Source organism: Pituophis catenifer, unplaced genomic scaffold (genome assembly GCF_029215685.1).
Source record: "Pituophis catenifer annectens isolate HBS135680 unplaced genomic scaffold, rPitCat1.0.hap2 SCAF_2, whole genome shotgun sequence".
NCBI lineage: Eukaryota > Metazoa > Chordata > Lepidosauria > Squamata > Colubridae > Pituophis > Pituophis catenifer.
The window spans coordinates 175,572,456-175,596,727 of record NW_027256882.1 but is presented as its reverse complement, the minus strand read 5'-3'; the positions used below and the strand labels follow the sequence as shown (position 1 = coordinate 175,596,727).

Below are 24,272 nucleotides of genomic sequence, written 5' to 3'. Positions count from 1 at the left end.
AGAACAAGCCAGGCTGTTTTGTCAAGTTAAAGCTTAATATAAACTCTTAAGTAAAGCTGTTCTAGAGAGTAAAAAAAATTATTACAAAAGCAAAATGGTTATGAAAATCTAGCATCTTTGACCTTTTTCCCTAATATTTAGGAAGAAGTATCATAAAATGAAGAAGTAATGGCAAATTCATTAACAGCAACAAATAATAATCAGTGGTTTTACAGAAAGAAAATTATATAGTGTAAAAGCTGATTAGCTATATTATTTCTGACGATATTATCACCGATCATGATTCTGTTTCTTTAGTATAATTTACTAATAAAATGTAAAATAACCAGCTTACTATTTACGCATCAGAGATGCTAGGAAAAAAGTAATTCAACCAATCAACTTTTATTTGGTTTTAGACCAACAAAAAGACAGGTAGCAATGACAATAGCACTTAGACTTATATACCGCTTCACAGTGCTTTACAGCCCTTTCTAAGTGGTTTACAGAGTCAGCATATTGCCCCCAACAATCTGGGTCCTCATTTTACCCACCTCGGAAGGATGGAAGGCTGAGTCAACCTGGTGAGATTCAATCTGCCAAACTGCTGACAGCCAGTGATCAGCCGAAGTAGCCTGCAGAACTGCAATCTAACCACTGTGCTCCCCCATAATCCTTGAGGTAATCCTCGATTTAAGATCACAATTGAGCCCAAAATTTCCATTGCTAAGCAAGGCAGTTAAGTGAGTTGTGACCGATTTTGCCAACTTTTCTGCCACTGTTGTTTAAACGAACCACTGCAGTTAAGTAGATCATGCAGTCATTATGGAATCTGGCTTCCCACATTGACATTGGGTGTCCAAAGCTGGCTGGGAAGGTCACAAAATGGTAACCACATGACCTCAGGATAACACAACTGTCATAAATACACAGCAGTTGCCAAGCGTCTGTATTTTGATCACATGATGCTACAGCAGTTGTAGATGTGAAAAATAGTCATGTCTCTTTTTTCAGTGCCATAAAAAGATTGTACGTCAAAGAGTAGCTGTAATTCACTATTAGACAAGATGGTCTGATCATTTGTATTTGTTTTCAGAATTAGACAGAATCTGGTTAAAATTTTGAAAAATTCTCTTGTACATATTTCCCACTGCAACAGAGAGATGTCCACTCAACTGAACAGAAGAAAAATTGATCTGGACAGATTTATTAAGAAGTGTGCTTAGGCTGTCATTTCAAATGAAGAACATATCTTTTCAAGTGATAAAAACAAGCAGTATTTCACACTTTTATATTCTATTTCCACATCAAACTTTTGCTTTTATAATCTCTATGTGTGCATTTCTTCTCAATGTGTGAGAGACAGAGAAAGAAATAATTGCAAGCCCTTTTTGTAGCTAGTTAGGCCAGCTTTATTATAAACCATGATCACTTCAGGAAGGAAAAAAAAGAGACAATATACTTCTTTTATACCTTAAATCACTGTCTGAAACAGCCCATGTAAAGAAAACAGATCAATGCCCCCCCCCAAATGAATCCTTCTACATGTGCCAAATTACATAATCTCCTATGCTTTAGAGGGCACCAGGTTGGAGAAGACCAATCTGGGAAAAGAAGAACAGACAAGAAGGGGAAAGCTCTCATTATGGCATTTTTCCCTCTCTTCTTTCGAGATGTTTCAGGATGAAAATAAAAAAAAACACTTAGGGTCAAAAGGGAATCAAACCTCCCTCCTGTCCCATATGCCCCCATCTATAGGTTTCTCTCTTTCAGAGTAAATAAATTTTGATGGGAAGGGGATAAATTAAGCCAATTGAAGAAATGAAAGAGTGGCCTGATGAGTGGATACATTTATCTCCCTCCCATCTAGTTTGCTCTTCAATTATTTGGGTCCCTGAGTCAAGCAACGTGGTTCACCCTTGCATGCCCCCCTTTTCAATTTCCCCAAAGGACTGTAAGAGTGAAGTGAAGACAAGGTATGCTTTGTGTCCTTGGCAGAGGGCATCTTGAGCCTCCTGCAGTCCTGATCTTGAGCTGCCAGAGAGTAGTGCCACCTGCCTTCTTTCCAGCCCAGAGTTCTTATGCTACAGAAGTCCCTCCTTGTTGCTCCAACCTTAATAAAGCAGAGTTTTTTTCTTTTTTTAATAAGCCTTCACTACTACTACGGTATTACTTCTTTGGAATCTGCAAGAATGTATTACCTAAAGGAATGAATGCTCTCACTAACTGGATGAATTGTTTTTTTATACAAAGCAGAGTAGTTTCAGTTGGAGTTGGCAGATGGGATGTGTGCATTTGCCAACTAGAAAGCTGCACCACTGGTGCCTCAAATAGCCAGGGTGGGCATGAATGACAGGCAATTAATATGTGTCGTGAAAGTTGAGCATAAAAAAAAAAAAGAATGATACCTACTGCAGAAACTGGTAGTCAGATGACAAAACCACATCCGCTTCTTTGAGAGATACCACTTGATTTTCCCATTTGCCCACTGGATGCAAAATAGACGTGGAGGACTAGTGGCCTTTGAGACAATACATCTGATGAGTAGCTTGCTACAGAAGAAACTTACTACAGGTAGTTCTCGACTAACAACACTTCATTTAGTGAGTGTTCAAAGTTACATTGGCATTGAAAAAAAATGACTGATGACCATTTTTCACACTTACAACCATTGTAGCATCCCCAAAGTCACGTGATCAAAATTCAGACACTGGTCCTATTGATGATGTTTGTAGTATCCTGGGCTCATGTGATTACCTTTTGCAATCTTCTGACCAGCAAAGTCAATGGGGAAACCAGACTCACTGTTGTTAAGTGACTCACTTAACAACAGTTGTTTCTAACTTCACAACTGCAGTGATTCACTTAACAGCTGCGGCAAGGAAGGTCGTAAAATGGGGCAGAATTCACTTAACAGCTGTCTCACTTAGCAACAGAGATTTTGGGCTCAACCGTGGTTGTAAGTCGAGGAGTACCTGTACAGGTACTAGTTGCTCACTGCTAACCTGAAGGCCTGATGAAGCAGCCATGCAAATGTCAGGTCTTCCTCCTCCAAGTACGACTGCTATCCAGCCTTCCCAAACCTGGATTCTTCCTTCCAGATTTGCTGGGTAGAGAATTCTAGGACTCCTAGTCCAAACTCATTTAGAAGATCCCAGATTGAGGAATCTTTTCCTATACTCTTATATTCTTCAGATAATTATAAACCTTTGTACTCAGTATCTAGTGATATATATGGTTATTTGGAACTGCTTATTGGTCCTGGAGAATTTCTATGTTTAACAGCAGAGTCATATAGGTAGGTAGGTAGGTAGGTAGGTAGGTAGGTAGGTAGGCGGGCGGGCATAGGCATAGGCATAAGCATAGGCATAGGCAGATACAGATACAGATACAGATACAGAGATATATAGATAGATAGATAGATGATAGATAGATAGATAGATAGATAGATAGACAGACAGACAGACACACACACACACACACACATACATGCACACGTGTGTGTGTATATATATATATATATATATATATATATATATATATATACCTATACTCATACATACATACTGTATGTATATGTATATGTATGTATGTATGTATATATACTGTATATATGTATAAAAACATATATATGTATGTACTTATATGTGTCTATATATAATGTGTGTGTGTGTGTGTGTGTGTACACACACATATCAGTGTGTCTTGACTAGAGTTCAGTTAGCCTAGGAAGGTTGTTTGTGTGCCATGTCTGGTGTTTATTCCTTTGGCCTGAGGTGAAACTGTCTGAATCTATATAAAGTGTACAATGCATTGCACTGTGCTCCATATTCCAATGATACGGTATGTTTTCACGATGTCAAAAATATTATCATCTTTGGAGAATGGGAAGAAGTAGGTGAAAATTACAAAAGCTACAGTAGTATCTGATGAATGCAAAAGCACACATAAACATGCAGGCATTTTCTTTTGTTGTAGTTGACAATACCTGGTTTTTATAATATGTTGAAAAAATATTGATATGTGCAGTAAAGGCAGTTACCCATCAATCCTTGTAAACGATGCTATGTGTCTTCTCCAATCTCCGATGAAACAACAAATGTTTCCATGCAAGATAAGTAAAACATATGTGTGTTTGCTCAGGCATGCACACACTTTGTGACAATAAGGTCTGAGCCTGCATAAATGGTTTGACAACCTGTTGCCATGAAAAGGGGAACTGATGAGGAATGAGAGAGGATGAAAAGAACAGAGGTGCAGAAAGGAAATTTGGTGACAGGTGAAAAGAAGGGAGGGAGGCGAGTTGGGGAAAGAGGGATATATTTAAGGTAACCTGGCAATCACAAAAAAGAGAATGTTAATGGAGATAATTTTGCGAATGGTATGGAGATGCATACATCATGTTACAAGAATGGAAGGAGGATATGCAGGGATAGAAGGAGTCAAGAAAATGGATATACAGACTTAGTTGAGTGAACCGGACTGATGAAAGAGATAAAGCTTGCTAGGGCCTCCACTTAAGAACCGCAACACGTAGGCTTCCAGTAACACAGCTTAAAATGAAGTATTTTCAGATTCGCACGACCCACCCACCCCTCTTCCAGCCAATGGTACGGCCACCTGTTTGGAAGCCCAGCGCAACCAAGACGAGCGCTTTCTACCCCGATAAGGGGGGGGGATTCCAAGAGGTCCCCGCAGTTTTCCTGCCGAAACAACGGCTGGGCAGCGGTATCCAGCGCAGAGGTCTAAGCTCAACTTTACAGCCGAAGCATTTTGCGCTAAAATAACTGGAAGAAGTGACTTGCCGGCCAGGCGGGCGTCTAGGGTTTCAGCATTGCTTTCGTTTACGCACCCTCACGAAGGATCTCCCTCCTTTCCACCCACCCCAACTTCGGACGTGCGTGTGAGGTTGTGCAAGCGCATCCCTTAGCATCAGCTGCCCTTTGCTTAGGATGGGAAGCCAGGAAGAAGCGCATAAATCAACCCAGCCTCAGGCGAAGGCAAGAGCTGGGTGCCTCGTTCCCTTCGAATCCCCCGCAAGAAAACCCCGCTTCCCCGTCTCCCCTTTTTCCCGGGTCCTCCCAGCCCTGGTTGTTCTACCTCTCCCGGTTTCACAAAAACACTCTCTCTCTCTCCGGCGGTCTTCCTCTTCCTCCACCCAGCCCGGATCCGCTGCAATCCGGGCTCGTTTACATTCCTCAGGCGTCTCTGCATCCCGCGCGCTTCCCAGCCCGGTGGTGCAGGCGAGCGGCTGGGTGGGGCGGCGAGTGGACCGAGCGAGACGCGCGTGGGTGCGTGGGCAAGCGCGGGCGAGGAACGGAAACCGACCCTACCTCGCCCCCCCGAGTCCGATTTCTCCTCCCTCCCTCGTCCTTCTCACTCACCTGCTTCAAAGTCCTGAGCCCCTTGGAGTTAGCCCAGGCCACGGGCTGCTGCCAGTCCCCCTTCCCATCCTCCAGCCCGCACTTTGCCTCTCCCGCCAGCCAGCCCGACCCACCTCGCCACGCCACGCCACGCCTTGCCTGAGGGCTTACTCCACCCTTCTACTCCGTCTTCCTTAGGCGTCTCTTAGCCCCTGCCTTGTAAGGCAATAACAGGCGGACGTGGGCTTAGGGAAGCGGCTGGAAATCAAGCGAAGTGGGACACCAGTGGTCATCCCGCAGCTGGACTTCTCGGATCTGCAGCCTGGGAAAGACAGATAGGCAATTAAGGCACGTCCCTGAAGTAAAACCTCTAAGAGCAGAAGCAGTGTACCTCTGAATCATGGGGGCTGATGAGGTAGTGTGTAAAGAGATTGGCTTACAAATCAGGAGGGAAACCAACCTTCCTGGGTCTTACCTTCAGCTAACTCAAGCTTTCTCTCTCTCCCAAGTATAGTGTGATTGAGAATAATACTGCAGATCAACTTTACAAGATTCTAGCAAGGCATGGGAGATAGCCCCTATCTTGTCATCTTCTGTGAGATGGGCAGCCATATAGATGTGATTTATAATTCAATGAATAAATCTATCTATCCACCGGCCAACTCTAGGACAGCCTGATGTCCTCCAGATTTCAGTTCCCTATAATTCCACGGCTAAACAGGATGCCGCCACACTGAGGAAACCTCCTTAGAAATATAATAAAACATATAAAATATTCTGATAGTTACTAGTGTCTGCTAATAGCAAAATGCAAGAATTTCTGCTTTCAAGAACTAAATCTGAGGTTTAATAACATGGGATTTTTTTTATATTCCATTTCCTATTAGTCTTAATAGAGGCTACTTGGAGAATGATATTTTCAAAAGCTCTGGTTTTTTAAATTCCAATTGACCTGAGGTCTCATCCTGTCAGCTTGAAAGCGTGGAGGGAATAATGTAGACACTGAAAAAGAAAGGGGGGAGTGAGCACCTTCAGTAAGTTACAGGCCATCCAAAACCATACTCTCCCATTTCCAAGACAGCATCTTGTAGGATGTCATTGAACTGCACTCTGCCCAATTGTCATTTAGGCCCCAATAAAATTTCCAATGTTAGAGGAGTGCAAGAGAACCCTTAGCAGGAAGACAGAAAAGTCAAGTTTCTTGCTCATTTCTGCTCACCTTGGTTCTTAGCGATAAAGAGGGTAACATGCTTGATTGTCTCCTGAGATCAAATAAAAGGTTAGACTGGATGCAAATCATCAACATGGGTGTTAAGGCAATGAATAGAATGAAATGTAGAAATGTTGTATGGGCATGACTGTAAATTTCAGTGTGATTTTTCTTATATTAGTCTGCTATGAAAATGAGATGACTATTCAATTATTTTACATTTTCATCCTTTCATCCTAAGAGACTTTTGAATAATTATGTGGCATCAAGATAGACTTTCTCCTGCCCCCAAGCTAGTCCTTTAGTCTTCTAACAGTGCACCCATTATTGTTATAATTTAACTCTACCCACCTTGGGGCTGGTCATCCTCTTCTTCTCTTTCCTTCCACCTTCCTTCTGCAGAGAGCTAGGTCTTTGCACAATGTGTCTGAAGAATGAGCCTGGTTATTTGTTCTTTGAATGAGAATTCAAGTTGATTCGTTCGATGATTGATTTGTTTGTTTTCTTAGCTATCTACAGTTTTCTCAGTATTCTTCTTCAATTCTAAGGTTCAAAAGTGTCAATATTCTTTCTATCCAGCTTTTTCAAAGCCCAACTTTCATTTCCATTAAGTGACAGAGGCGTCTTAGTGCCTTAACACCATTGCCTGCCCAGTTCTGATCTTTGTAAATATAGATACATCCCAGCATCTGAATATCTTTTCCAAGGCCTTCAAAGCTGCTCCACCAAAGCTGCAGCATATTTCTTGACTAATGCTTTCTTTAGTATTGAAGGTTGATCGTAAAAAGCAGAAGGTACCCACCACTTCAATAGCTTCATTGCAAATTCTAAGGCTGCCTACTGTACACTATCATTAGTTTCGTCTTCTTTACATTTATAAATAATGTACTCCCATTTTTTTCACCATGGTCTTTGACTTTGACTTTCATTATTAGACCCTCCAAATCATGGGACTACAAGGAACCATTCAGCTGAGCTATATAAGCTCCTGTCCACAATCTGCATCCAGTTCCACGAAGCTTCTGTGGGTCTTCAATTATATTTATTTGTTGGCTTAATAACTGATATTCTGCTTTTCTTTGAGATCGATGCCAGCATGCAGAAATACTTGCTCTCCAATTTTTCCACAACATCAATCTTGTCAGACGAAGTGGCCTAAGAAAAAAATGACTGGCCCAGAATCATTTATTTATTATTTTATTTTATTTTATTTTATTTTATTTTATTTTATTTTATTTTATTTTATTTTATTTTATTTTATTTTATTTTATTTTATTTTATTTTATTTTATTATTTTATTTTATTTTAATTTATTTTATTTCCAATTTATATACCGCCCTTCTCCCTGAGGACTCAGGGCGGTGTACAGCCAGAATTAAGAACATGAAATACAAATATTAAAAAACAATTAAAATATATATAAATTTGGCCCAAAAATTAAAAATCACAAACCAATTAAAACATTTAAAAATCTTCTTAAACCAGCCCGGCTTGCTGGAAAAAATGGGTTTTAAGGGCACGGCGGAAGGCACTGAGGTCTTGGATTCTCCTTATCTCGGGGGGGCAATTGATTCCAGAGGGTAGGTGCCCCCACAGAGAAAGCCCTCCCCCTGGGGGTCACCAGCCTACATTGTTTGGCTGATGGCACCCTGAGGAGGCCCTCTTTGTGGCAGCGCACGGGTCGATGGGAGTTCGTCGGTAGCAGCAGGCGGTCTCGAAGATAGCTGATCCTACACTGAATCATACACTGATTCCAGGATTGAGAGTGAACTTCAACCCAAATCTCCCAGATTGTGGTTTCTTACATTAAGTACTACATCACCCTGACTTTTTATCAAGAGACCTTTCCATTCACTACCAACATTTGCTGCCAAAACCATGTCAGCAAATTTTGGAAGCTAAATTCCTTTGACACGGCATCCACTTATCTAAAAGAATTAGGACTAACCGAGAAAAGTTGACATTTAAAAAACAACAACAACCCAAGGATGATGTATATTGAAGATGAATTAAATGCTACAGAAATTTCGAAGCTCTAACAATATATACTAAGACGGTGCAGACAGGGTGTCATGACAACAGCCCTAGCACCCAGTTATGATACATGGCTTCTAATTATACTGGGTCCACTAAATTTGTCATAGCTCATACAGAACGGTAATTAAGTGGGGGTGGGGAAAGCAGCTGAAATATCTTAGCTGAGACATTGCTCTCCTCCTTAAGGAAGGATGATGAGGGAAAGGATATTTGTGGTTCTGTAGTCCAAAGGACAAGGTGACTTTATAACAAAACAACGCTAGATGGCACATTTGTCTCACGGAGACAGGCAATCACACTAGATAAAGAGTACATTGCAGTACATACTGATTAGTCAGGCGGGCTGTGTAAATATAGAGAAATGATGATAATGATGACGATGATGATGATGATGGCATCTAGTAATGATTTGCATGGGCAAATAGGATAGCATCATAAATAAAACATCTTAGACAGAGTCTGCCTGTTGCTGAAGCATAGAGAATTGGCTTCCTCTTCTTTCAATCAGATATCCTTGTGGCCAGATTGCAGGAGGGAAGGTACTCCATCTCTCTACCCACCCACCCACCCACCCCAGCATTTACATGGATGGGAGGGTTTATGAACCATTCAACTTCCTTCCTTGTTTTATGCAGCACTGCAGGGCTAACTGGCGGCTCACTCCAGGAGTTCAATTCTGTGACTCAAGGTTGACTCAGCCTTCCAGCCTTCCGAGGTCATTAAAATGAGGATCCAGATTGTTGGGTGGCAATATGCTTGGCCCTTAGAGAGGGCTATCAAGTGCTATGAAGCAGTATATAAGTCTAAGTGCTATTGCTATTTATAAAGCGTGTTAGACATTATATTTCCTGCATTGTATTCTCATAGTAGCTTTGTAATGTAATTTAGGAAATAGGGTTATTGTCTCAGCCAGAGTTCCATAGTCAAGTCATACTTGGACCTTAGGTCTCCCTTCTCCCAGTCCCTTTCTCTATAAATTCATTAAACCATTATTAATCTATTTCCTGTGAAAAATTCCACTTTCTATTGATAGTATAGGAGGAATCAAAAAGGGAGATGGGATTTACTGCCAGTTAGCAGAGGAAATAGTCAAAAGCCCATCACACTGTAGCTTTGTTCTGATTTAGACTCTCTGCGAGTGATTTCCCCCCACCCCCCAAAAATTGACATAAATAATGAGAACTATAATCATTATATCTCCAGGATCCTATCAGCCTCATGCCTAACAAAGAAAAAAGATCAGTGTTTCTTAACTTTAGAACTTTAAGAACATTAAGGCAGGCTACAAAATTCTGGGGTTTGAAATCCACACATCTTAAGGTTGCCAAAATTGTGAAACACAGACCTGTATATTAGCATGTGCATAAATAAGCACTGAAATAGAATTATTATTATTTTTTTATTGGCCAAGTGTGATTGGACACACAAGGAATTTGTCTTGGTGCATATGCTCTCAGTGTACATAAAATAAAAGATGCGTTCATCAAGAATCATAAGGTACAACACTTAATGATAGTCATAGGATACAAATAAGTAAATACTATGTTATATGAGAACCAGTATGGTATCATGCTTAAGGTTCTTAACTGGAAGTAGGGAAACACTAGTTCTAGTCCACTCTCAACCTAAATAAGGTGACTTTAGGCCAGTCACTCACTATCAGCCCAATGTCCCATCTATTGGGCGCTATCTAACAAAATGAAATTCAATGGTGAAAAAAGTAAGGTTCTACATTTAGGCAAGAAAAACAAAATGCACAGGTACAGTATATGTGGTTCCTTGCTCAATAGTAGTAACTGTGAGAGGGATCTTGGAGTCCTAGTGGACAATCACTTAAATATGAGCCAGCAGTGTGCAGCAGCTGCCAAAAAAGCCAACACAGTTCTAGGCTGCATAAACAGAAGGATAGAATCAAGATCATGTGAAGTGTTAATATCACTTTATAATGCCTTGATGAGGCCACACTTGGAATACTGCATTCAGTTTTGGTTGCCACAATGTAAAAAAGATGTTGAGACTCTAGAAAGAGTGCAGAAAAGAGCAACAAAGATGATTAGGGGACTGGAGGCTAAAACGTATGAAGAACGGTTGCAGGAACTCGGTATGTCCAGTCTAGTGATAGCAGTGTTCCAATATCTCAGGGGCTGCCACAAAGAAGAGGGAGTCAAATTATTCTCCAAAGCACCTCAGGGTAGGACAAGAAGCAATGAGTGGAAACTAATCAAGGAGAGAAGCAACTTAGAACTAAGGAGAAATTTCCTGACAGTGAGGACAATTAATCAGTGGAACAACTTGCCTCCAAAAGTTGTGAATGCTCCAACACTGGAAGTTTTTAAGAAGATGTTGGATAACCATTTGCCTGAAATGGTGTAGGGTTTCCTACCTAAGCAGGGGGTTGGACTAGAAGACCTCCAAGGTCCCTTCCAACTCTGTTATTCTAAATTCCTTCTTAGATAGGAAAAATCATAGTCTCACAGGGCTGGAAGGGACCTTGGAGGTCCAACCTCCTGCCCAAGGCAGGAATCCTTATACCATCCCAGACAAATGGTTGTCCAATCTTTTCTTGAAAACCTCTAGTGACAGAGGACCACAAGAGACATGCTGTGTTATCAGGGCCGGATTTAGATGAAAAGAGGCCCTAGGCTATTCCACTTATGAGGCCCTTTCACCTATAGTGAAAGTGTAATTTTAATTTTGCTAACAATTTGAATGTAGGCCCCTCTTGATCTTGAGGCCCTAGGCTGAAGCCTAGTTAGCCTATAGGAAAATCCGGCCCTGTGTGTTATAGATTAATTGTTCTTACTGTCAGGAAATGTCTCCTTAGTTCCAGTTTGGACCGGTCTTTAATGAGCTTCCACTCATTTCTTCTTGTCCTGCCTTCAGGTCCTACGGGGAATAAATCGGCACCCCTCTTCCCTATGACAGTCCTTCAAGCATTGGAAGACAGCTATCATGTCTCCCCTAAGCCTTCTCTTCTTTAGGCTAAACTTACCCAATTTCCTTAGCTTTTCATTGTGTGATTTAACCTCCAGATCCCTAATCATTTTTGTTGCTCTTCTCTGTACTCTTTCTAGGACATCAGCATCTTTTATCGTGGTGACCAGAACCGGATGCAGTATTTCAAGTGCTACATATGCCACTTCACTCCTCTATGAAATGCATGATATAAATCTAATCAATACAGCATTACATTTTCCATACTGCAGCAAGTGGGATCTGAAACAGCCAAGGTGAATCAGGCCTACAAGTATCTGCTTCTCTGTGCATCAGATTCCCTCATGAGCTAGGAGGGGTGGTGGGCGAGAGAGAGAGAGAGAGATTACAAATATCTGGGGCAGCCAAATTACACTCAGTCAAACCAAATTCAGCAAGTGCCTATCCTTGGCAGTAAAATGGAAAAATAATAAAATTGTGTAATAATAATGTCCCACCCTTCTATGACTGCCAAAGTCAGCTGCTTGAGATAGCTCCCATCTCCCTTGTGTCATGACAGGTCTTTTCTGTAGAATTAAAAGACTGGAGAAGCATGAGGTTAAGTAGTAAAGAACTGTTGAGAAAGATACTGTGGTCATTGTGTGATTTGTTCCAGGGATGAATCAAATGTCACGTGTGAAAAAATCTTTAGTTGAGTGATCCTTTGCCTCCAAACTACTAACAGTCCCAGTCTCTCCTTTTTAGATGTTTTTCTCATTAAAACTGGCAGAATTATACCTCTATTGGCAATGAATATCCTGTGTATATGCCATGTATATCCATTCTAATAAATTGCTATTCTCCCTTCAGAACCGGAAATAAAATGAGGTAGGCCTCTTGATCAGTCTTTGGATCCCCAAAGAACTCCAGAATCTTGATTTAATTTTCTGTGATCCTTTTAAATGGGAAATTGATGCAAGATAAAAAGGGAAAAGGAAGGAAATGATCAGAAGAGTTAAAAAGAATTCTGTACTTGATATCCAACAAGAAAACGGAAAGAAAGGAGAGAGAGGTTGTATGGAATTGTGCTGGGGGATGAAACCTGATAAGCAATGCAGACAGCCATGAGTGCACCCCCCACTAAGATTTAAACTTCATGAAAGGTGACAAAGATGAAGAGATCAAGTGACACAGCCAAGGTCAAACAAGCAATAAATGGTAACGCTTGCACTATCTCCCCTTCCCTCCTTCCTGCCATGCTCCTTCATTCATTTCCTTCCCTTAAAAAGCTCTGGAGTTATATACTTTGCCGAATGCAATCAAAAGCAAATCAAAGGGCCCTTGCCAAAAGTTTCTGTCCAACCCAGAAGGTCTACCAGTCAACCCCAAACCCCAGAAAACTTGCCATTGGAATTGCTCATCCCATTTGCTCTGCAACCGAGTGAGCACAATCCGACTCACCACCTGGTGATTTTTTTTCCCTCCATGTGCAATAATAGGCGGTGAGTATCTGTCAGCTGAGGAAGATCTGTCTTCAGGCACACAAAACAGTGACACACAGAGGCCATGACCATTTCTTTTTATATCTAGTAAAACCAGAAGAATGGTATAAGCGCTGAGGAGAAAAGGGATTTTTCTTTTCTTGGTTTGGCAAGAGACAAAATCATACCGGGTACCAGAGGTGGGTTTCAGCAGGTTCTGACCCGTTCTGGAGAACCGGTAGCAGAAATTTTGAGTAGTTCAGAGAACCGGTAGTAAAAATTCTGACTGGCCCCTCCCCCATCTATTCTCTGCCTCCCAAGTCCCAGCAGATCGGGAGGAAATGGGGATTTTAAAGTATCCTTTCCCTGGAGTGGGGTGGGAATGGAGATTTTACAGTATCCTTCCCCTGCCACGCCCACCAAGCCATGCCCACAAGCCATGCCCACAGAACTGGCTGTGTAAAAAAGAAAAAAAAATAGTAAAAATAGTAAAAAAAAATTGAAACCCACCGGGCACCCTTTTGAAGGCACATCCGTAATTGATTCCTATTTTATTATTTCTGTGGAGACCATCAATCCACATGCTACCATTAGAGAGACACTTCAGCAAGAGGCAAGTTTTCACAGCGCTATGAAATGTTTGCAATCAACGCTCTTCATTAAGGAAGGATAAAACAATGTGATGGGGAGATGGGGAAGAGTAACTAGAGGCTCTCCTCCATATGACAGCCTCACACTCTACATGTGTGTGTATAAAGGAAGAAGGAAGAGAGGGAGGGATCCTTCTCTTGCATGCATCGTTATCATTATTTTATAGGTGATCATCTAGCAACTTATTTAATGATGCAATGCTTTCAGGATTTGGAAGGGCTGGGAGATACTCCCAACTTAAGGAAGGCTTGCACAAGAGATGCTACTGTTAGCCCAAGGCAGTGGTGGGTTTCAAAAATTTTTACTACCGGTTCTGTGGGTGTGGCTTGGTGGGTGTGGCATGGCATGGTTTCATGGGCGTGGCTTGGTGGGCGTGGCAGGGGAAGGATACTGTAAAATCTCCATTCCCTCCCAATCCAGGGGAAGGTTACCGCAAAATCTCCATTTCCTCCCAATCAGCTGGGACTCGGGAGGTAGCGAATAGATGGGGGCAGTGCCAGTCAGAGATGGTATTTACCAGTTCTCCGAACTACTCAAAATTTCTGCTACCAGTTCTCCAGAACTGGTCAGAACCTGCTGAAACCCATCTCTGCCCCAAGGTAATAGTAATACTATGATTGTGTAACCATAGTACTAACATTATTGTGACCAGGATGGCAATGATTTATCCATCCATCCTTGATAACTGCGAGCTGCCATTTAAATTCCCCATAGTACACCAGAAGTCTCCTAATAGCTTCATCCTAGGATAATTGGGGGGATGATTAAACCTTGCATACCTAAAGCCAACAGGGAGGATAAAAATGAAAGAGAATTAAAATGGAAAAAGGTGGTTGATGGCAGTGAATTTTATAGGCAAAAGACTGACCCCCTAGGCTGCCTGAGCCAGATGCTACATCTGGGTGGAGCTGGACTTTGTATGGATTGGGGGATGATTTTGAGGGTTCCTCGCATGGAGTTAGAGTCCACTTGGACTCTAGAGGGTGGTACTGTAATGGGCCTGGAGCAGCGTCCACAACAAAGCTGTCCATTCAATTAAATGGGAAGCTTTAATCAGAGAAGACTTAACATCCTGTCCCTGCACCACCACCACACCATGTTATGACAACCACAAGGAAAGCAAACAAAGCAAGCACAGTTTAATTTCCCAGTCAGTTGGCAACTATACATGAATAGGCCACTGTCCTCTTCCACAGTAGGTGGGAGGTAGAGAAAAATGTCTTGGTTAGGAAAGACAGACTGTGGGCATCCCAGAGGGTGAAGTTTCCCCTACCCAAGGAATTGACAGCAAGGGACATCTTCTGCCCAGTTGGCATCTTTCCATGGCATCATGTGCCTAAGTTTGGATTTCACATTTAAAGCAAACTCTCCCAGGCGAGGCAATTTTGCCTATTCAAAGAGATTTGACAGCGTGTGGGGAAAACAATGATTAGAGGCGTCATTTATCTCAGACTGAAGGCCACCATGGTTGGGAAAGAGACCAGAGAAGAACCAACAACCCCATTATCTCCATACACCCACACATTCCATGGCACAACACGCAGGCATACATTCCTTCCTCCCAGTTTACCAGCAGTTATAATCATACAAAAGAAAGTAAAACAGTCTGATCAGGAAAATTACTCAGTTTGTAAATTGGCTTCTTCCTAGACAACCTGTAGGGTTTTATGATCTTTTGTAAGAAAAATAACAACTGTTCCTGATCAGTGAAGCAAGGTCATAAATGGATGTACCAAGTTTAATTTAAATGTCTTGTGCTTAGGGAAACAACATATTATGGCAGTATGTTTTCATCTTCTCTGAAAATGGGGAAGGGGACAAATTGACTGGGCTATGAGAGAAATGACATCCTGAATAGGTGCATCCGCTTTCATTCCAATGTTTTGTATTTAGCAGCTCTATAGCCAGTCTGAAGGTTTGCAGTATAGGTTTGAAAAAAGAAAACAAAGTATATCAAGAATAAAGACTGGAGACCAACCCGCGCCCCCCACCCCCCAAAGCCAAACAAAGGGCTTCAACCTATGTCCTTGCCCAGGGCCCAGGAAAATAACCAGGTTTTAAGCAGTGTGCAGAAAATCAGAAGGGTGGAACTAGGGGTGGGTTCTACTTAACTTTACTACCGGTTCGCAGCAAGGCTGCGCACGCGTGCTCGCTTCACTTGCGCGAGCTCTTCTGCACATGCACAGAAGCGTTTTGATGATGGTGGGGTCGGTGGGTGGAGCCTCCCACCGGTTTTACTATCAGTTCTATAGAACCGGTGCGAACCGGGAGCAACCCACCACTGGTGGGAACAATATAATATTATTTCCCAGGGCAGGCAATGTCACTAAGAATGTGCACTTCTTAAACTCCCGTGCACTGCTTAATAGATGGAACCTGGAGTGGGCCTATCCTACAGATGTATAGTCAGTTTCTTAAGCTTCCTTGAAAACAGGTAAATTGTTCGAAATGGTACTCAAATGTTAGCAATAGTTAGACCCAGAAACCCTTTTTGACTTTCATTAAAATGTTTACATTTATTTATTGTTAAAGTGGATGTTTTATATGGATTGTTTTGTAAATTGTTTTGCAAACCACCAAGAACCTGTATTATACATATGTAGAATTAATGAATGAACAATATCATTTCATAGAACAGTCCTTTGCATGCCTACAAACGGTAAGCTATACTATACAGGAAGTCGTTGACTTACAGCATTCATTTAGTGACCATTCAAAGTTACAACATCACTGAAAAAAAGTGACCAGTCCTCTTGATCATCTCAGCATCCTCATGATCACATGATCAAAATCCAGGTGCTTGGCAACAGGCATATATTTACAACAGTTACACCAACAGCATCCTGGGGTCATGTGATCACCATGTGAGACCTTCCCAGCCAGCTTCCAACAAGCAAAGTCGATGGGGGAAGCCGGATTTGCTTAAGGACCACTTAACTGCAGTGATTCACTTATCAGCCATGGCAAAAAAAAAAAAAAGATCATAAAATTGGGCACAAATCATTTAACCGTTCTGCTCAGCAGTGGAAATTCTGCTCCCAACTGAGGTTGAGGAACTGGTCTTTCCTTCCTGACAACTTCCAAAATGAGCTTACTGGATTGTTTGCTAGGAATGATTTAAGGCATGGGTCTCCAACCTTGGCAACTTTAAGACTTTAACTTTAAGACTTCAACTTTAAACAAAGCTGGCTAAGGAATTCTGGGAGTTGAAGTCCACAAGTCTTAAAGTCGCCAAGGTTGGAGACCCCTGATTTAAGGGGCAGTCCAACAGGCCAATAAAAAACCAGATTAGGAAAAACTCTTTTGGGGTGATTAGAACTGCTGCCCTAGGTTGGGATTTTTTTTCAAGATACACTTTTGAGAAAAGGCGTGAGTTAAAGGTGATGGATTTGAGCTGCTATGTGATTGATCAACTGATTTGATTATGTCAACATATTACGCCCAGACTAATTTCAGACAACATGCTTACACATGAGATTCCTTGATCCCTGAGATTGTATTATCTCAGTATTATCACACTGAACCCTACGATACATTTATTGGCTGATCTGCGCAGATAGGAAATCTGTTTGGTTCATCTAGGATCAACGTGCCACATGAATTCAGCCACAAAGCAAACAAACGGAAAACTGAATGGGCCACTTAAACCAAAGTATTGTTTATTTAGGGAAGGAAGCGCTAAGAACACATGGTAGAGGTTTATGAGTGGTGTAGAAGGAAGGTGGCAAGAAAATATTTCATGCTGTCAGATGCGTGGAATGCAGGTTTTCAAAATGAAATTGATGAGTAACACAATCCGGAGCAGATAAAACAAAATACTCCTTCATGCAATATATTTATTCCTACAGATTACGGTACTTCCCTGAAATGTCGTAATGGCCCCTAGCTTAAATAGATTTTAAAAAACAGGACTGGACACATTCAGAGAGATTAAACCTATTAAAAACTGGAAGGTTTTGTATGTGGCCAAAGCTCACATAAAATGCAGGTGGTCCTTGACTTACGATCCCAATTTATGTTGCTAAGTGAAACATTTAAATGAGTTTTATATTTTACGACCTTTCTCGCCGGAGCTGTTAAGTGAATCACTGCAGGGATTAAGTTAGTATCACGGTTGTTAAGTGAATCTGGCTTCCCCATTGACTTTGCTTGCCAGAAGGTCACAAAAGGGGATCCCATGACCCCGAACAAATGCAACCACCATAAATATGAATCCGTGACCAAGCATCCGAATTTTGATCAGATGACCATGGGGATGCAGCAACAGTCGTAAATGTGAAAAGCGGTCATAAGTCACTTTTTCAGTACCATTGTAACTTCGAACAGTCACTATACAAATGGTTGTAAGATGAGTATTACGTGTATTCAATCTGGTACAAGCAAACTGAGTTGGAGAGGGCAGAACATCAAAACATGTCACTGATGCTCTTACCTAGATGGCCAACTTTCTGGAACTCAGAAGATCACAGAGAGTAGCCCTGGACTCCTAGGCCAGGGGTGGGAAACAGAACCTGGGAAGCTCCCACACAGCTGATGAAGATTGGAGAGGCTGCCACAAAGAGGAGGGGGGTCAACTTATTTTCCAAAACAGCAGAGGGCAGGACAAAAAACGATGGATGGAAACTAATCAAGGAGAAAAGCATCTTGGAATTAAGGCGAAGCGTCCGAATAGTGAGGACAATTAACCAGTGGAACATTTTGCCTTCAAAAATTGTGGGTGCTCCATCATGGGAGTTTTTAAGAAGAGACTGGACAGTCACTGGTCTGAGATGGTATAGGGTGGTCTCCTGCTTGAGCAGGGAGGTTGGACTAGAAGACCTCCAAGATCCCTTCCAGCTCTGCTCTGATTGATTGAAGATAGTCTTTGCTCGGTTTCTCTGGCTGGTCTTGGCAGATCCAGTTTAAATCTGAGCTGAAGGGGGATGTCAGGGGAGCACAAACGAATGGGGGAGCATTTTCCAAAGCTCCCCAGCCACGTCATCAGGTGTTGGCTTTTCCCCACCCATTCGGGTGCAAGAGGACGTGTAGACAAGAAGCATCTAAGGAAGCATGCTTTACTATTTTTCATGCAACTTCCTGCAAAAACGTCTTGCCGTATGGTGCTGAGTAAGGCAGCCTGGTTAATGGGGAGAGGAAGTGGAAAATTGCGAAGTGCAACAGAGTAGTGAATACTGTACATTCATAACAGCCTACTGATAAAAGAAAACTGATTATGTCACCAACAGTTTCATAAACTTTGTTTGGTCAGAGGCACTTTAGGCATTCAGACTATGCCATATGTGGAAATGCTGGCACAGTATTACTAAGAATAATTCCAACGTTACTCAAAATGTTCGGTTAAAAGTTCAACTATTGTTGCTATTATTTTTATCAGGATTATTGTTGGTGAAGGTGATTACAAGTAGCCCTCCCCTTACAACTATTTGTTTAGGGACCATTTGAAGTTACAACGGCACTAAAAAAAAGTTACTTGTTTAGGTTTAGGTTTAGGTTTATTTGGATTTATATACCGCCCTTCTCCCGAAGGACTCAGGGCGGTGAACAGCCAAAGATAAAACACATACAATATAAAATTTAAAAACAATTTAAAACATATTAAACAAATTTGGCCCATACTAATTAAAACACCCCTATTTTTTAAAAGCAAATTAAAATTAAGCAATTAAAAAGAGTTAGGCCAGCCCAGCTTGTTGGAATAAAAAAGTCTTGAGGGCACGGCGGAAAGTGCGTAAATCTGGGATCCTACATATCTCCAGGGGGAGCTCGTTCCAAAGGGCAGGTGCCTCCACAGAGAAGGCTCTCCCCCTGGGGGCTGCCGGTCGACATTGTTTGACCAACGGCACCCTGAGGAGCCCCTCTCTGTGGGAGCGTACTGGCCGGTGAGAGGCTACTGGTGGCAGAAGGCGGTCTCGTAGGTACCCAGGTCCTAAGCCATGGAGCACTCTAAAGGTGGTAACCAATACCTTGAAGCGCACCCGGAAGACCACTGGGAGCCAGTGCAGCTCGCGCAGGAGAGGTGTTACATGCGCGCGCCATGTCGCTCCCATAACCACCCGCACAGCCGCATTCTGGACCAGTTGGAGCCTCCGGGTGCTCCTCAAGGGGAGCCCCATGTAGAGAGCGTTACAGTAGTCCAGGCAGGAAGTGACGAGGGCATGAGTGACCGTGCATAAGGAGAAGCGATCCAGAAAGGGACGTAACTGGCGAATCAGGCGAACCTGATAGAAAGTCCTCCTGGCCACAGCCTTCAGATGTTCTTCTAAAGACAGCCGTGTATCTAGGAGGACACCCAAGTTGCGAGCCCTCTCCATGGGGCCAGCGACTTGCCCCCAATAGTCAGTGATGGCACCAACTGGCTATATCGGGATGCCGGAAACCACAGCCACTCAGTCTTGGACGGGTTGAGCCTGAGTCTGTTTCTCCCCATCCAGATCTGCACAGCCTCCAGGCACCGGGACATCACTTCAAGGGCATTGTGACCAGTCCTCACACTTACAACCATCAGAGTCCCCAAGGTCACATGATCAAAATTTGGACGCTTGGCAACCACATGTAATTACAACTTTTGCCACATCCCAGGGTCATGTGATTGCTATTTGTGACCTTCCCAGCCAGCTTCTGAGAAGCAAAGTCAGTGGGGGAACCCGATTTGTTTAATGACCGTGCAATTCATTTAATAACTGCAGTGATTCACTTAACAACTGTGGCAAAAGTCATAAAATAATTCACTTAACAGCCGCCTTGCTTAGCAACAGAAATTCTGGTCCCAGTTGTAGTTGTAAGTCAAGGACTATCTGTATTGTTCTTTAGTATCAGGAGTTAGAAGGCAACAAATATTAAAGCATCAGAGCTCAGCACAGTATACCTTAAGTGTTTAAAGACTTATTTTCAGTGCCAGAGTTTGGATTTGGAACATAGCAAAGAAAAAGCTTTGAATATATGAAGAATGATTTTGCAGCATTATTACAAACAGTTTCGATGATGATGATGATGATGATGATGATGATGATGATGATGATGAGAAAAGACTTAACAATTCCAAGCCAGGCAATTCAAATTGATGTGGTGTTTTTTTTTTCTTTTTCATTTACCCATGTCCAGTTCTCAGAGACTGCCTGGAGAAGTGCCTGAAATTTTCTTGGCAAGATTTTTTAGAAATGGTTTGCCATTGCCTTCTTCTTAGAGCTGAGAAAAAGAGGTCTGAAGGTCACCCAGCTGGATTTTTGTCCAAGGTGGGATTAGAACTCATGGTCTCTCTGAAATCAACCTGTTGGCAACAGAAGGGTCATATGGTTTTGGGGTGGCTAGGAGAGGGAATGCAGGGAAGTTCAACACAAGGACTAAAGACCTGCAGAAGTCAAAGGTATTGGCAATTAAGGGAAAGGGGATGGATAGCTTGGGCAAAAGAATTAAGCATATTTTGTGTTGCTGGTATTTCCTCTCTTTTCAGCATGATAGAAATCTGGTTTAAAATGTGCAGGGCGGCATATGTCTTTCATTAGAGTACAGGAAAAATGTCTTTCTAAATTAAATTCTAAATTTGTGGTTGCTGCTTGTGAAATCAGGAACAGAAGTCTCTGCCTTTCGAAAGCTCTCATGCTATTTCTTGCTGTCTCGTCTAATGAAGGCATTCAGTTCATTTTAGCATTTCAGTTCCTTCTCCTATTTAGCTCAGCCAATATTGTTAAAGGCTAGAGGTTTGGGCTATCACCACATGCCAGCAAGTAATATTATTGTACAGTCATAAAGTATCAAGCCATTTCATAATGTTTGTGCTTTCCAGCCCTCATCATCTCATTCTATTCTCACCAAACATGAAAGGATCCAAAATTGCCACAACCTTTCTAGGCTCAAACCTTGTGGGAACTAAATGAAACTGAAGAAAAAATAAAACCACTAGCCATTTGCAAAACCTAGAAGGGAAGTTGTGCTAGTTAAGCCCAAATAACAAAACAACAGAAGAGTTTGGGGAAAACTGAAAAGACTACAGGTAGACCTCAACTTTCAACCACAACTGGGACCAGAATTTCCATTGCTAAGCAAAGGGGTTGTTAAGTGAGTCATGCCCAATTTTATGACCATTTTTGCCATGGTTCTTAACTGAATGACAGAGTCCTTAAGCAAATGTGGCCTCCCACATTGACTTTGCTTGTTGGAAAACAGCTAGGAAGGTTGCAAATGATGATCACATCTTCTCAGGAAACTGTAATCATTGTAAACACATGCCGGTTGCCAAGCACCCACATTTTAACTGCGGGGATGCTGCGATGGTCGTAAGTGTGAGGACTGGTCATGTCACTTTTTTCAGTGATGTTGTAATGTTGAGTGGCTGCTAAATGAATGCTTGTAAATTGAGGACTACCTGTAATGCACTGGTAGTCAAAAGATTCATAAGCCACAGAGCCCATAAAGAAGCATCTGTTACTGTGGGTTCAGCTATATATAAGCTGATGGCAATATGTGGCCTATAAAAGTTTATGCCACCAAATATTGATTGTAGCACAATCTTCTGTCTGTTCACTTGATTCCTCCTATCCATATGCTATCCAGTCCTACTCTGCCTTTCCACCCCCCTCCCCAAGCTCCGCCAATATTGACTAAAAATGAGGTCCTAAAAATTGAACAGAACAGATTTCTAGCTAAACAGATGTAGGACTGTAAACCATGTATTCAGGCAATCTTGATATAGCAGCTAGAACAGTGTTTCTCAATCTTGGCAACCTTGACTGGCCGGGGAATTCTGGGAGTTGAAGTCCACATTTATTTTAATTGGTCTAAACAACCTTAGAAATATTAGTCCTGTTATATAATCAACATACACATATTCTCTGGAACCAAGTTAAACCAGATGTTGGCAGATTTGTTGTTTGTTCTGTATGGATTAGGTATTATTAATTTAGTTTTCTATTTGTTGCATTATCTTTTGTTGCCTTAATCCTCTTTGTGCTGCCCAGAGTCATGGCTTTGAGATGGGCAACATTATAAATTGTTTAAATAAATAAGCAGATTTGTTTCCTTATTGCCATTTAATCAGTTATATTATCTCTGTTGAGTGTATGCTGCAAGAATGGGGGCATAGAGATGGGGCACATGCTGATAACTTAGTCCATGTTGGAAGGTACAGGATGTGATAAGAGGTATAATATATCAACAAGTTCTTAAGTAATAATACAGAAGGAAGAAATGCTGGCCATGGACAGAGTATTTTTCCATTCATATCACTAAGGATAACCAGTGTTTACTTCTGGAGCTACAGCTGTCCTCTGGTTCAGTTACTGGGAATTTACTTGAGAGGAAATATGTATAGAATATCTCACTATAGGTTGACTATACGATAAATCATTATAAGGAGTTGCCCACTTTCTTTGTCTGTGTGTTTAATGTCACAAATTCTTATAGCTGTTTATATACAATATGCCTAGATAAATTCAAAAGAGAAGGAATGTTGACAAGACCCAAGTTTCAAGAGACAAAACTTCTAATTATATTCATTTAAAAGGAGCTGCACCAGGTGAAGAATATATCTTCAGATGTTACACTTTAGCAAGGGGTATCATATAACAAAGCAGCATTAGGCACAAAGTGGCAAACAAAGCATTTAGCCAAAGGCCTTCTCCCTTAAAAACTTGGTTTTGATCTGACAGTGAAAGAATAAAATGTTCTGAGAAACAGTGAGAGGCTGGAAGAATATTCCTTCAGTGGGTGCCATCACCAAAAAGGCCTTCCTCCCTTTGTTCTCAGAGGGTCACCAGTTGAAACTGGAGCAAATGCAGAGGATTTTATCAAAGAAGGTGGTTCCAAAAAGTTAAGGATTTTTTAATGTTAAATCCAGAATCTTGAACTGAGCTTAGAAACACCAGACACTATACTGTTTCTGGACTGTTATCTCCCCTTCCTTCTGTGGTACAATAAATTCTACCTTACAACTTCTGGCTTCCAACTCCAGGAACAAAGGTAGTCTTCCACTTACAGCAGTTCATTTAGTGACCGTTCGGTTACAACGGCACTGAAAAAAGTGACTTATGACACTTTTTTTCACACTTACAACCATTGTAGCCTCCCCATGGTCACATGATCAAAATTCAGACACTTGACAACTGGTTCATATTTGACGGTTGCAGTGTGTCCTGTTGTCATGCGATCAGCTTCTGTTACCGTCTGACAGGCAAAGTCAACGGGTAATCCTCACTTAACAAACCTGTGACTAATTTAACAAATGCAACAATTCACTTAATGACCGCAGCAAGAAAAGTCGTAAAATGGGGCAAGCTTAACAAGTGTTTCCGTTAGCAGCATAAGTTTTGGGCTCAATTCTGGTCATAACTCAAGGGCCACCTGTATAAGACATATTTGTGGGGGGGATTCTTGTTAATTGGGGGGGGGTGGAGATCTTCTCAGCTCGCCCCTTTCCAGATGAAAACGTGACAGAAAAACGCCCAGCGCCGCTGACACTTCCGCCTAAATCCGCGTATACCCAGACGCGGGAGGAACTACAGCCGAAGCGACGCTTTGACTGTAAACCGTGTGACTTGAAACGTGCCTTTTCTCAGCAAACTCCGAAGTCAAGTCCAGAAAGGCAAGAGCATTATTATTATTATTATACAGTAGCACCCAGGGAAGGAACAGGTGCGGGGGGGG

General features: G+C 41.9%; 1 protein-coding gene across 2 annotated transcripts in view; it reads right to left on the bottom strand.

Annotated features, from left to right (window-relative positions):
• The window catches only part of PNCK (pregnancy up-regulated nonubiquitous CaM kinase), a 32,975-nt gene extending 27,543 nt beyond the window's left edge, over positions 1-5,432 (bottom strand). For both annotated transcript variants that reach the window (XM_070935147.1, XM_070935148.1), the window contains exon 1: positions 5,364-5,432. The gene's annotated coding sequence lies outside the window, so the exon portion shown is untranslated. The remainder of the gene's footprint in view (positions 1-5,363) is intronic.
• Between the last annotated feature and the right edge of the window lie 18,840 nt (positions 5,433-24,272).